The sequence below is a fragment of the Phoenix dactylifera genome, chromosome 9 (genome assembly GCF_051530095.1).
Source record: "Phoenix dactylifera cultivar Ajwa chromosome 9, Ajwa_hap1_PhDact_Kaust_v1.1, whole genome shotgun sequence".
Lineage (NCBI taxonomy): Eukaryota > Viridiplantae > Streptophyta > Magnoliopsida > Arecales > Arecaceae > Phoenix > Phoenix dactylifera.
In genome coordinates this window covers 21,331,773-21,347,374 of record NC_143198.1, presented here as the reverse complement: position 1 = coordinate 21,347,374, position 15,602 = coordinate 21,331,773, and positions in this window count along the sequence as shown.

The following is a 15,602-nucleotide window of genomic DNA, read 5'->3' as shown; positions in this document are numbered from 1 at the left end:
GATGGCAGCACATAACTTCTTAAAAATTCTATTAAGAACTGCAACATGAAATAAACCTAATAAATGATGCAAATTTAAAAAATTATCCTTCAAACTATCAAAAAAAACTCAATTTCAATATCAATGTCAACAAATTTTTAGCTTATATATTGAAACAGAAAAAATGAATTATCATTTCGACCATGATAATTATTGTCTTGATAAGATAAGAGCAGGGAAGAAAGTGCATACTGGATCTGAAGGACATGTTGCTAACAAGGGACTTAAGTCCATTCCCTTTCTTCTTCCTTTCCTTCCTCATCCTCCATGGCCACTTTGTCTTCCTCTTCTTTGTTTGCTTTTTGTTCTCCTCCGGCGACTCGTTACAACAGACACAACTCATCATCTTCTTTCCTCTCCTCTTTGTGCAGCTTATTATCCCCATGATGGATATTGTGCTTCTGTGTATCAACCCAAGAGTGAATCAATCCACTCTCAAGCTGAAACCATAAGAATAAAGATTGAGGATTATGATTTTTTTAAAAAAAACAATTACAGAAGAAATCTGGGATTTTTGAAGAAAAAAGTGCTTTATGGTTATTTAGTTTTTGATTTTTGCCTGTTTCCAATGGACAGAAATGGCCGGGTTTGTTTGGCCTGATGGTTGGACAGAGAGCGTGGGCTAAATTTGGATTCTTTTTTTCTTAGTTTTAACTTTGAGTTCATTTGTTTCTTATTTATTTAATCAGTTATTTAATTTTGCTTGAGACTTGGGCTGGCCTGGGATTTCGGTTGGGAAGAAACTGATAAGAATGCAGGTGGAGGGATGAAAGACTTATTAACGGTCTTTTGTGCTTCCGAGTATGGTCAGGAGTAGGCCCTCACTTATTGAGCCCAAAAATCCTAACCTTCTGGTGCAGTCCATGGAAAGAGACCGGGCTTGATGGACAACCATAAGTCATTGGAGGTGGGCAACGAAGATAAGGCCAATCATATTATTTCCTATGAAGAGAACCATGACGAATTAGAGATCTCAAGATTCAACTGTATAATATATTGAAATGGAAGAACGATTTGGTGCACTTTAGTGCACATCAAAAGTTCTATGGGCCCGGCTATTAGAAGTTCTCTGGGCCCTGAATTGTGGTACTACCCAAAACTGTAGGATTTGGGGCATACTAAACCGAACCGATGGGGAAATAAAATGATTCACCCTGTAAGCTTGATACTTGGTGAATGGGCCAAACTATTAAATAACCTATCATGCCCCAAATTCGGAATATAACATGGCTATGCTACTATAAGGTACCGCCCACGATAATATGAAGCCAACGATCATAATCTGCATACAAATCCATCATAAATAAATTATAATAAAAAGGTCCAATTCCATCATTCTTTAAGTAATTAAATAAATACCAGTTCAGAGCATCTAAATTCAAATTTAAATACCATAAGTCACCAACTACAAGTTCATAAGCAATTAATAAATTAAAATCCTACTACTAAAACCTCCGAACTTGCTAGCATGAACCTTCCAAGTCTATATCAACTCTTATTCCTAGTAACGTCACTCATTTGAAAAAGTTGGAAAGAAGAAATATGAGCTACAGTGCTTAATAAGTAAAACTTGCATTTCCTTACCGGAGTATAAGCTTTTATTTAAACAATACATCATTAAAGAAAGTAATAATTACTTCAAAATAAAGTATTTTATAGTACATGATAAAGCAAGTTATAAAACAAATTATGCAAAAGTACAAATTATTCATATTTCATAAACATAGTTTCAAGTTTATATTACAAACAAAATCATAAACCATTCTTTTCCATTTAGTCGTATCACAGTTTAAAGCATTGTTCATAGATATTTGTGCTAAGATCACTTTATACTCGTGATAGGGCCATATTTCGTAATTGACAAAGTATCGTATTTCATATGCCAACTTTATACGTGTTAGCAGAGTTGTATTTCATATGGTGCTAGCTCTAGGGTATCAATTGACCCCTAATTCTATAGGGTGTTATAGCTATTTGAGAATTGAGGGCTCTTAAAAGCATTTATACCTTTTTCTTAACCCATACACATAACTAAGTAGAAAACACTAAATGGTATGACAAAATTCGTGTTTCACAAAACAAACTATATTCACTAAAAATAAACCATTTTTCATAACAAAGTATCATTTTTGTAATATATATGTCGATATTTTCTCTTAAAAAAATGATATCATCAATGACAAACCATATGCATAGAAAATATATAATAATTTGAAAACTAATAAGGAGTCTAAGATATACTTACCTTTTCCACTTTGAACCTTCAAAATTCATTAGGCAAATCAGCTAGATCTTTTTAAAGATATTAAACATACAATTAATTCCTATTTTGATAACTTTAATAGTATTAACATGACAAGAAAAAGGGTGAAGGTTGGTCAGGTGATGTTTGGCAGCTCTAGGTGGGTCTAAGCGATTCAATCGATGAATCATAAAGAACGAGCTTAATCCAAGCCAAAATTATTTGATAGGGTTCATCAATAGTGGATTTCTATAATACTCAACAAGAGCCAAGATGATCAGTCCGACAAATTGCCTAGGCACCAGGACAGTTTAGGGCCTCTTTGTGGGGGTCAACTCGAGTCCATAGCAAGAAGAGGCAAAACTCTGTACTAGAATCTTTGGGTTTGCTTAGAGAGAAACAGGAAAAACAGAAAGAAAGTAGAGAGAGAAAGAGAAGGCTTCGTCTCTCCTAGAAAAAAGAAAGGGGCGGTGACGATCGTTGGAGACCATGCCAGGGGGCATGGTTGACGACTAGAGGTATTGGATAGCTGGCAGTAGAGACCGATTGGCAACAAATCAAAAGAAAAAAGGGCTGGAAAAATAGGTGACAAGGAGATTTTCTTTTTTTTTATGGTTGTTGGCCATCCATTGGTGGTCATGGCTTCGTCTTGGGGAGTCATAAAGAGGTTAAGGAACTCAATTAAGGGGCCACGACACTGGTGGATGGGGGATCCTTTACTATGATTCAACTAATGTTGCAAGGACACTGGTGGGGCCCATGGGTCAAGAATAGGAGAGAGAAAGAGGGTGATTACATAGGGAACTTTTGTTCTTCTTTCTTTTTTTTTTCCTTTACAGGGGAAGAATGGTGGAGGAGAAGGGCTGGTGATTGGGCAGTGGCGCTGATGGACCTTGGCCAAAGGTATGGCAGAAGCAGCAATGCATGGCTGGCGATAGTGACCGATGGAAAAGAGGTGTGGAAATCAACCAAAAATAGGACTAAGCAAGAGGCCCTTTGTTCGGTCATTTTTAGGTCCAAGCTGGCTTGGTCTCCAATGATAGCCACAAGCCAACGTGGAGGACCAATCGAGGGCTTCGGCAACGAGCGTCGCTGGCAGACATTGCCGAAAAGAGGAAGAGAAGATGGCCAAAAAGAGGGGATGGAATAATGGCTTTCTTCTTGGTTGTTTTTTGGCAAAAAATCGAAGTTGGCAGTGGTGATTTAAGGTCCAAGGAAGAATGACATAGTAAAGAGAAGAGAGGTGGGGGCCTATCTTGGCTCCAACAAGAGCCTTAATTTCTAGCAAGCACAATAATAGGGGACAATAGTAAGAGAGGGACGAAGGTGGCATTCGGTGATGAGGGTAGATCATAGGCGTTGGAGCTAAGCTGTGGTGTGGAGGCTCTTAAATATAGGTGGAGGCTACGATTTTCTAATTTCCAGTCCCTTTAAAGAACTCCAACTCCCACTAGGAGTCATCGAGGAAGAAGACTCCCATCAGGGGTCCTCTTCCAGCTAGACACGTGCAAGGCACGTACCCCAAAAAATTTCTTTTGTTTGTTTTTTTTTTCATGTGTGTGTGTGGGCTTGGGGCTGTTTTAGAGATGGGCTGGTCAAGCAGACCAGACAATCTCACTGCCCCTCCCGATTCACCCTTCGCTCGCCCCCACCCTCCTCACTATCGCTCCACCCCCCTCCAAGCCCCCCACATGTCTTTCGAAGCCCTCGAAAGTCCACCACTACTGTCAAATTGGGCATGTTTGTTAGCCTTAGCCCTTCCTACAAGCCTGTATTTAGTGTCCAAGCCTACCCGATTTCAAGGGTGGGCTGTGAGGCCCAACATGTAGATTTGGTTGCAGCTCAGCTATTATTACTGAAAAATCATGACGGAGTAGGCAAAATTTCTAGGCCGGTGTACAATATGTTCCCAATATATATACAATGCTAGTTCTTAGCAATATGTGAAAAACAACCATGAACTCCGCTGAGCGTGAAGGGCACCATATATAAGATTAAAGGAAATCAAAATCATATATCCAAATTCGAGGAAAACAGAAGGGAGCTATATTCAAAATCTGGAACTTCCACTTGGCTTGTCCCTCCTGATCTTTGTCATTTGTGTACTTGGAACTTCAGGTGTCACACTAATATCTTATGTTCAAATCCCCTTGGATAATTTGGAATGCTCCAAACTCTTAAAACTGCTTGAAAATTCCTTCTTCATCTTCGTCTCAATTGTCCATTTAGTCATTTACTTGTCTTGTTTCTTCAAGTTCCTTTCTATCTTGTAGATATTGTTGATGCTACTTCCCTGCTCAGAAGATTATCCAAATGGTTGACATCATGTTGACAACTGCTTGCAGAAAGAGATCTGACAAGAAATATGTCCTGTTATAATATTAGCTATGATTCTAAGATCTTGCCCTTGCTAGTTGTGAACTACAAAGTAGAAACACCCTAGATGTCATTTTTTGTTGGTTGTCATGGTTGTCATTCGGTACATTATTATATTGTGCTGCTATTTCCATTTGAAGTTTGGAGGTTTGCTCTTCTTTTTCTTCTGTCTCTCTCTCTCTTGTCTTTTTTTTTGCATGTACATGTATATGCTGGTTGGGAAGGGGAAGAGAGAGACTGAGTGCATGCAGTGACAAATGACAACTAGTGAATCCAACACAGACATGCATTATGCGACACTCATATATAAATGCTTATGCTGAGCTTTTCAAATTTCATGATACTTATTCAATGGTTTTAAACGGTCAAACAGCTACAACAAAGTAGTCATTTTTAAGAAGAGAAAAAAAAAATATATGACATGGAAGATACAGAAGGATTTTTTTCAGAATCATCATTTCTATCATGAACTTGTTATACATCGTGGGACACTAATGTCATGCTCAAATCCCCATGGAGATGGGGTTCAAAACCCCTGCACACTTTTGATGTCCACTTGGATTTCTAATGACCTATTCATGCTGTGTAGGATGATAATGAATGAGTCGTATCTTCCTGCTTTCGTTGGGTTGGTCATCTCAAGATCAAGTGATTGGGTCAGACTACCTCACTCTGCAAATCAATGCCAGCAGAATTATCATAATATCATCCCCGTTTCTGACAGAGTTTTCGTCTTCTTGTTGTTATAGTTGGATGGGTTACCGCAAGAAAGATTCAGTGATTGGATCATTTCTTCATCCCCTTGCTCACAAGGTCAAATTGTCTTGCATTGAACTAGTGATTTATTTAATTTCATCTTCAATTGTTAGTATTTCATCATAAATCATGTAATCAATGTGAAAATGTTCAAACATTTCGTATCTTTTCAATACAGGTTTTAATTGGATGTGTCTCGCCAGCTATGATGGATAAGAAACCTCCTACATTGTAAGTGCTTTGAACAACCTTGTCGCCGAGACACGAGTAGTACCATTTTAAGGAATACCTATCACAGTTGAGCATACATCTTGATCTTTTCTTGTCATGTGGCATTTATTTCAATATTCATATGCCCTTTCGGATGGGCTAGAGCAACTATTTAAACTGATCTAACATGATTTACTGAAATTTGATGCTAGAAATGTTTGTGTTTTTGAATATCATACATAGGTGAAAGGCAAAAAGCACCCCCAGGTCATATGCTTGTATATATTTTTTTTCTCTTTTCCTTCAATCACTAAAGGTTGTGACCCTGGTGTTTAGTTCACTTGCACACTTGAGTGGTTTGTTTTAAATGAAATGTTCCCCTAAAGTAGCACATGCAAATTTTTCCTCTTGGCTGGCAGTGTTTTTTCCATAGCCATCTTGGTGACTCTCTCTTAAAATTATTCTCTTTATGTGAGGACCCGTACAAGCGTATGTTTAGTCCCATATTGATTATTCGCTGAGTAAATTTTGGATACTTATATAGGATCAAGGAACCCAAATAATACATTCCGGCTAGCCATTTTTAGGTAAGGTCCTAAATTGTTACAAATGGTATCAGAGTGGATCTGTCCTATAACTTATGTGGACTAAGGGACACTGCAGCACAGATCCATTAGGGCTGACTATGGGCCGATCATGATGCTTATGATTAAATTTGAAAGGATTTGAACCCTTAGTCTGATGAGGACGTCAGGGCTTAAATATGGGGAGCATATGAGGATCCGCGCAGATGTGTGTTTAGTCACACATCAATTATTCACTTGATAGATCTTGGGTACTTATATAAGATCCAGAAAAATTAATATTGGGGACTTGGTGCCTAGCAACGATCCGATAAAGTAATAAAATGTTTATTCAGAAAGGGCTTTAAACCATAAGAATGACTTTGAACAATAATATGGGAGCTGTTCTCTATAGTCAACCAATATTGGACTGGAAAAATCAGGTGAATATATGCTGATATGGATATGTATGGATCAAAGTATTTGTGCACTGTAACTCTAGCTGACACCTGCTAGTGTATTACTTTAGTATAATACTTAGCATATTGCTAAATTTATTTAACAGGGAAATTATGTAGATGGCTACAAAGCAAGTTCTGTAACAAATTATTTGTCTGCCACCAAACAACAGCAGCTCCTTCAGTAGCGAATGGAGCAAAACACACCAGTAAGGGATCAGCTTCTAACATGGAGAAATGGTGTATATGCTCAAGCAACAGGCCTTCATGATTCCACAAGTCATTTTCTTGTCGGTGTAATGAGGCTGATGGAAGCGCTGATCATGTTTATCGTTCCAAGCCAATTGCATCTAAAGGTTTTGATGTTTGGAATAGTTGATAAATAAGTTCATCACCTTTTTGTAGGAAATAGAATAGTTAATATTTTTTGCTTAAGGCTTCTTTGGCTACTTGTGTCCAGAATTTAAGTTAAATAGAGACTATCTTCGATGTAGCACAGGGTGCAACTAAAATAGGTACTAGATCTACTGAACTATGCCAAACTTTGTAGGAGCCATCAGATTCGTGGGCAAAGACTTCAACATATAAGTATTTGATTTTATTTTCCTCACTCATAGGATTTAGAGGTTTTCACTGGTTCCTACAAATTTTCATTGGAGATAGTACTTGTTGGGGGAATATGGTTTTCCCCCAGCGACATAATTACCCCTAAGGAGTCGCACAACCGCCGACCTTGGACAGCCGAAGTCGGCGTCCGACCTTGGAACGTCCGACCTCAGAACCTCTGATGCAGAAATAAAATTGTTCTCCCAAGTGCAGGAGAATCGCACAAGTAGTAAAATCTCGGGAGTCCGAGGTCGAATCCTCAGGGAACGAAATTTATAGATTATTAGCGTAATTTTCAGATTAATTAATTAAATAAATTTGTGGATTAAAATGATGTTTTGATTTTCAGAAACTAAATGCAGAGAATAATAAACACAATTCAATGAAATAAAAAAATGGTAGGGATCTGGAATCCCCCTTGATGATATTGCATCTAAGGAATAAACTCTATGGTTCTTGATTAAAGATGAAATGTAGGATAGATCGAATCATGGTATATGTTTCATGAACATATGAACTCAATTTCTAAGCATTCATCGTGCTTTCTACGTCTACGATGAATCAAATACTAAAGCAATTCATATATCAATAATCATAATCCATTAAAGATCTATCTACGAAATAACTACGCATGGATCAAGAACATGTCAATAAATATAAATCATTGAAAGCAAAAGTTTAGAGTTTACTTCAAAGAGCAATACATCAAAGGTTCCTCCATCACCCTCCCTAGGACTTTAGCCTTCCATTTCACACGTTAATCCCCCTTTCATTTTCTTTCTTTTTTTTTTTCTCTTTTCTTTTTGGAAATAGGGCCTCCCCTGTTTCCTCTCTCTGTTTTTTTTCTTTGAATGGGGACTCCTCTGTTTTCACCGAATGAGGGATATTCGGCTCTCCCCCAGCCGAGCGGAAGATATCAAGCTGGCCTTTGATCCCCTTCTCGTACGCGGTGGAGACCGACGGATAGGATTCTGATGCCCCCCGGATGAAGACGCTTGGATGGCTGAGATGAAGCTGAGACGCGAACGGAAATGGATTGCGGATGCTGGGATCGCGGAAGAAGTTTGAGGTGCGGAAACGGACGACTGCAGGGAATTGGACGCGGGAGAATCGCCACGGACGGCTGGATCGCGAGCTCGGGACGCTGGGATTCGGTTGATGCGCTGGTTTGGCTGAAGAACGAGATGCTAGGACGATCGCGAGTCCGGAATCCGCTGCTGTTCCATCGCGGAAGAAGGAGATGCTAATCTCGGCTGGGAGGAAGGCTGATCGTGGGGTGATTGAACGGCTGGCGCCTGGAAGATGCAGAAGAGGCGGACGGCTCGATGAGGCTGTGGCTCGTAAGGCGAACGGGATGAGCGGACGAGGAGTGCGTTCGTGAGGAGCATCCTAACCAGCTGCGAGATACCCGGACGCGGATGCTGAGGATTGTGAGACGCGCTGGATGGGGAAGGAAATCGTGAGAGCTGGACGTGGAAGCTTGGATGCGGACGGATGAGCCTTGGGAGGAGCGGACGGACGCGTGGGATAGCACGAGATTGTCGACGAAGAAGCCTGCCGCGGGATCTTTGGCATGCATTGCGAGAGGGTCGTGGACGGCTGGGAAAGGGAATGCTCAATCTGAGAAGTCCTTGATTTGGAATCAGGAAGCTGACTGCAGATGGCTGGATTGGGGGCTTGGACAGCTGAAGATGAAGCGTGGGATAGCCAGCCAATACTCGGAATAATTCCCCAATTACACGTGATCTTTCTTTATTTTGATCCCCAATGTGCTCAAAAAGCTGTGGCATGTAGGCTTGTGTAGCTCCGGTGCAAGTATGCTTGACCAGGTTCAATTACGCTCCTAACATCATCAGGCTTGGAGCCATGCCTTATCCCAAACTATACAAAATGCGTATTCAAACTCTAATTTACAATAACCTGTGCCAACAAAAATATAATATTAAATCAGCCATATTATCATTGTCTTGTTAGCAATAATACTAATTTAAGTGGTATGTAGATCGCACTTTTGTGCTCTCATCATACCCCCCAACTAGCTTATTGCTAGTCTCTAGCAATTCAGAGTAAACAATAACATGAGAGTACGAAAAGTGTTGGTTGATCCTTTGATGTTTTATTAGAACTAATTGCATAAAATTAAGATAAGTACTCACTTTCGTAGGAATCACGATTGCACTTAGCACGTGCAACAAGCCGTTAAACCCCTAGGTTACCCTAGTGGACGAGTGTTGTCTCGTGAGGGTTTTCAGGGATGTTATCCACAAACATCATGAATTATATGGCATGAGATGAGATCCTAATAAAAAAATGTGAAATAAATTCTAAGCTAATACACATGTAATTAATCGATATATATTTTCAAGCATTGCAACTGTCAAAGCAAGGAATATAAAAGTGTAGTGTGCATCAAATCATATGACTTTCTCAGAGTACTAATACCTCCACCACAACAGAGCACCGCCTGAGTTTTAGGTGCACTACTCAAGTCCACAAATGTTTTCTACACTTTATTAGAACCTGATCCATCAAATTTTCAGAATATCACATGTTGTCTAAATTTGTCAAGAATGGTTCGCATGTAAAGAAAGAGCTATCAATCTCAACTAAACAACCCGGGTACACAGAGGTCCAATACAATGGAGTCAAACCAGCCATTACCACATGTCACTAGGTTCAGCCTAACCAACTCATTCATGCTTATTTTTATTTCATTTTCATTTTTTTTTTCAATACACATGACAACTACAGCTATCCAACCCCATTAGGCTCTAGTAAGGTCCATGTAGCGAGCTTTCAGTCAATGACCCCCGATCCAGTTGGCTCAAGACATTAGGTGAAACACCCCTCGGACTTAATTACTCGAACCAGACTACGCCACGAGGCCAGACTTGTCATCATAAGTATTATTATTATTATTATTATTTTTTGAATAATAAATATGCAAGAAAAGAAATGATAGACTGAACCATATAAATATTTTTATTATATATGTGACTGCATCGTGACTATAGGTCAACCAAAGTCGGATCATAAGGCACCTAAGTAATCTAGTCGGGATATTTAACCTCTATCTTTATGTGAAAACCAAATCCTGAACTTTATGGTACGAACAAGGATACTCATACTTCTTTTATGGATAAAGCTAACAAAAATGCAGTTAACAAATATGAACTCCTGAGGCCTTCCTATTGTCATTAAGTACACGTGTGGGGATCTAATAATAGGTCTCTGATCAGTCATAGTATGCATGTGTTCCTTGCCTTAATAGTTGTACACACTCAATATGAAAATACATGTGCATTTGCTCAGAAAAGAAAGTAGTAGAATAAATCAAATGCAAAAACAAGTTTTTTTTTTTTTTTCAAAATATTTTCCTCCCCCCAACTTAAACATTGCATTGTCCTCAATGTAAAAAAAAATGCAAGAAAATTATATATTAGAGACAATAGAGAAAATAATAGAGAGAAGAAGAATACCTTGAGCTGTTGATTTTCAGAAAAGAAGACCTACAAAATAAGAAGAAAACTAGAAATAAAAGAAAAAATTTAATTCTAACTAATATACACATACCTTGGCCGTCATGCTCAGTCATAAGAAGGCTCCTCCAAGGGAAAGGAGTCCTCTTCATCTGCAAAATTCTCAAGAAAAGGTTTTAATCTGTGTCCATTTACCTTAAAAATTTGACCATCCTGTGGATTCTCAATTTCAACTGCCCCGTGTGGAAAAACAGTTTTTACAATGAAAGGACCTGTCCATCTTGATCGTAACTTTCTAGGAAACAGATGTAAGCGAGAGTCATACAAAAGAACTTTTTGTGCAGGTTCAAAAGATTTTCTTAGAATTGATTTATCATGCCTAATTTTCATTCGTTCTTTACAAAGTCTAGCATTGTCATACGCATCCCGACGAATTTCATTCAACTCACTTAATTGTAATTTTCGAATTAAACCAGCATCTGACAATTCAAAGTTCAATTTTCTAATGGCCCAATATGATTTATGCTCTAATTCAACAGGTAGATGACATGCTTTTCCATAGACTAGCCGATACGGGGACATACCAAGAATAGTTTTATAAGCAGTACGGTAAGCCCACAATGCATCAGAAAGTTTTAAAGACCAGTCTTTGCGTGATGGATTCACCGTTTTCTCTAAAATTCGTTTAATCTCCCGATTGGCTAGCTCTACTTGGCCACTAGTCTGCGGGTGATAAGGAGTTGCAATTCTATGAGTGATACCGTACTTTCGTAATAGGATCTCAAAAGGCTTATTACAGAAATGTTTTCCCCCATCACTAATTATAACCTTGGGCATCCCAAATCGTGAAAAAATATTTTCTTTTAGAAATTTCAAAACAGGTTTGTGATCATTAGTTCTACAGGCAACAGCTTCTACCCATTTTGACACATACTCAACACCAACTAAAATATACTCATATCCAAACGACGGTGGGAATGGGCCCATGAAATCGATGCCCCACATGTCAAAAATTTCAATAGCAGTAATAGGCTGAAGAGGCATCATTTGCCTACGAGTTAGACTTCCAACACGTTGACATGGGTCACATGTCCTACAGAACTCGTGGGCATCTTTAAATAGTGTAGGCCAATAAAAACCACATTGCAACACCTTAGCTGCCGTTTTCTTAGATGCAAAGTGTCCTCCACAAGCACTGGCATGACAAAAAGAGAGTACACTTTGTATCTCATGTTCCGGAATGCATCTTCTAAAGATTTGATCATTGCAATACTTGAACAAATAAGGAGCATTATAATAATAATTTCTTACTTCACGCAAGAAATTATTCTTATCATTCGATCCCCAATGCTCCGGCATCCGGTTAGTGACAAAAAAGTTTACAATATCAGCATACCATGGCATAGTAGAAAGTGCAAACAATTGCTCTTCAGGGAACGAGTCCTTGATGGGCAACTGTGGCACCGAATCATTAAAAACTAGCCGTGATAAATGGTCAGCAACCACATTCTCTACTCCCTTTTTATCTTTGATAGTGATGTCAAATTCTTGGAGTAGAAGTATCCATCGTATTAAGCGTGGTTTAGCCTCTTTCTTATCCAGTAAATATTTTAGCGCTGCATGATCCGTAAAGATAACAATAGGAGCACCAAGGATATAAGAGCGAAATTTGTCTAATGCAAATACTACTGCAAGCAATTCCTTTTCGGTGGTGGTGTAATTCATTTGAGCATCATTTAAAGTTTTGCTTGCATAGTAAATGACATATGGCTTATTATCCTTGCGTTGTCCTAGGACAGCTCCTATCGCAGAGTCACTAGCATCGCACATGATCTCAAAAGGTAATGACCAATCGGGTGGTCGCACGATGGGTGCAGTGCTAAGCATAGACTTCAACTTTTCGAATGCCTCTTGACAGGTTTCAGTCCAATTGTACGGTGTATCAAGGGATAGGAGGTTACATAATGGTCGGGCTATGACACTAAAGTCCTTGATGAACCTCCTATAAAATCCGGCATGACCCAAAAATGATCTAACATCTCTAACCGTCTTGGGTGCAGGTAGCTTGGCGATTAAGTCAATCTTGGCTCTATCAACTTACATGCCCTTCGATGAAACAATATGTCCTAGGACAATTCCCTTTGGCACCATGAAGTGGCATTTCTCCCAATTCAGTATCAGGTTCTTTTCTATACACCGAGCTAAGACAGCTTGTAAATGTAGTAAACAATCATCAAAAGAATCGCCAAAAACAGAAAAATCATCCATGAACACTTCCAAAAACTTCTCATTCATGTCTTCAAAAATACTGAGCATGCATCTTTGAAATGTTGCAGGTGCATTACATAACCCGAACGGCATCCGACGGAAAGCGAATGTACCAAAAGGACAAGTGAAAGTAGTCTTCTCTTGATCTTCTGGTGAAATCTCGATTTGATAGTATCCGGAATAGCCATCGAGAAAACAATAAAAATTATGTCCTGCAGCTCTTTCCAAAACTTGGTCTAGGAAGGGTAAGGGAAAGTGATCTTTCCTAGTGACCAAATTCAATTTTCGATAGTCAACACACATGCGCCAACTCGTGGGGACACGAGTCGGGACTAACTCACCCTGCTCATTTTTGACTACCGTTAGACCTGCTTTTTTGGGCACAACTTGAGTAGGACTTACCCACTTGCTATCGGAAATTGGGTAAATAATACCCACATCAAGCAACTTGAGGACTTCTGCTTTAACCACATCTCTCATCGTAGGGTTCAACCTGCATTGCATTTGCCTTGTGATTTTGGCATTATCCTCCAAATATATCCGGTGCGTGCAAATCAAAGGGCTAATCCCCTTCAAGTCTGCAATAGACCACCCTAAAGCTCCTCTATGATTCTTTAGAACACCAAGTAATTTTCTTTCTTGGGCATGATCAAGATCAGATGAGATGATTATAGAAAAAGTGTCATCGGATCCAAGAAAGGCATACTTGAGTTCCTTCGGTAAAGGTTTCAACTCGAGCTTAGGTGCTTGTTCATGGGATGGTACTATCTTTATTCCTCGAGATGGCAAATGTTCAAATTCCTCTATTCGCGGTCTCCACCCATTGACCATCATAACATCCGAATTATCTAAACCAGGTGGGACCTCATCATTAGCAGTACCTTCAGAACACCAATCTATCAAACCATTGTCGGCCGATTCAGTAAATGTTTCTTTTAACAAATATTCTTCCGCAATGGTTTCAACCCATTCAACTTCTTTACTTTCTTCATGATCACTGGGTTGTTTACCTATACTAAAGACGTTCAGTTCCAAGGTCATATTGCCAAAAGAAAGCTTCATGACACCATTCCTACAATTGATCAATGCATTAGAAGTTGCAAGGAATGGACGTCCTAAGATGACCGGAATCTGATGTGGTGAATTGGAAGCCGGATGTGTGTCCAGTACGATAAAATCAACAGGAAAATAGAACTTGTCTACTTGGACCAACACATCTTCGATAATCCCTCTAGGGACTTTCACTGACCTGTCAGCTAGTTGTAAGGTCACAGTTGTTGGCTTCAACTCACCCAAACCGAGTTGCTCATATACCGTATATGGCAACAAATTCACACTCGCTCCTAAATCTAGCAATGCTCGCTCAATCCTAAAATTGCCAATGATGCACGAGATAGTTGGGCAACTTGGATCCTTATATTTAGGAAGAATGTTATGCTGTAAAATTGCGCTCACATTTTCAGCCAGAAATGCCTTCTTCTTGACATTTAAACGACGCTTGACAGTGCACAAATCTTTTAAAAATTTTGCATAGGAAGGCACTTGTTTTATTGCATCAAGAAGAGGTACATTGATTTTTACTTGCTTAAAAAGCTCAAGAATTTCAGAGTTTGGTTCAAGCTTTTGCAAGGGCTTTAACCTTTGTGGAAATGGTGCAGGAAAAGGACATTCAATTTTTTCAGTAGATGTTGATGCTTCAGTTTCTTCATTATCCTTTTCTTTTGTCTTGGGAGGGTCAAAATCAGGTATGACTTGAGTTTGTTCCGGGACTGGTCGGTCAATAATCTTTCCACTTCGCAAAGTTATTATACTCTTTGCTTGCTCTTTATGCGAAGTTGAAGATGATGCATTGCTACCGCCGTAGACTTGAGGGTTAGTTTGTGGTTGAGCTGGTAGCTTACCCTTCTCTTGAGCACTTAAAGCAGTGGTCAGCGTTGTCAGTTGATTTCTTAATTCATCATTGATTTTAGCTTGACCTTGCATGAAAGATTGTAAAGTTTCTTCGAGACTGGGTTTTTGAGGGGGTGCGTGTGCATAATGAGGTGGCGGAGGTGGAGGAGTTGGGTTATATACTTGTTGAGGTTGGTCATTCCTCCACCTGAAATTTGGATGGTTCTTCCATCCAGGGTTGTAAGTACCCGAAAAAGGATTATTGAAAAATTTTTGATAGGTATTCATAACATTGGCCTGATCGTGCAAGACTTCCTTGAATGCGGGTATTGTGGGGCAATCAGTGATGAGATGGCCAGGCATCTCGCAAATCCTACAACACTCGCTGTTATGTTCTACGGTCTTGACGGGTTCAATCCTTCTAAGTTCAATTTCCTCTACCTTCCGAGTAAGGGCTGCCATTTTAGCTTGAATATCATCCTGAGTATTAAGGTTGTAAAGGCCCCCGTGTGGAATGCTAGTAGGCTTAGGCAAAGGTTTATTCACTCTATCCCCTGTATCCCATAATTGTGCAGTCTCTGCGAGAGAGTCTAAATAGTCCCATGCCTCATCGGGTTGCTTTTCCAGAAATAGACCATTGCACATAGTCTCTATAAATTGTTTCAACTGTGGGGACAACCCTTCATAAAAGAAACTAATGGTTCTCCATGTTTCA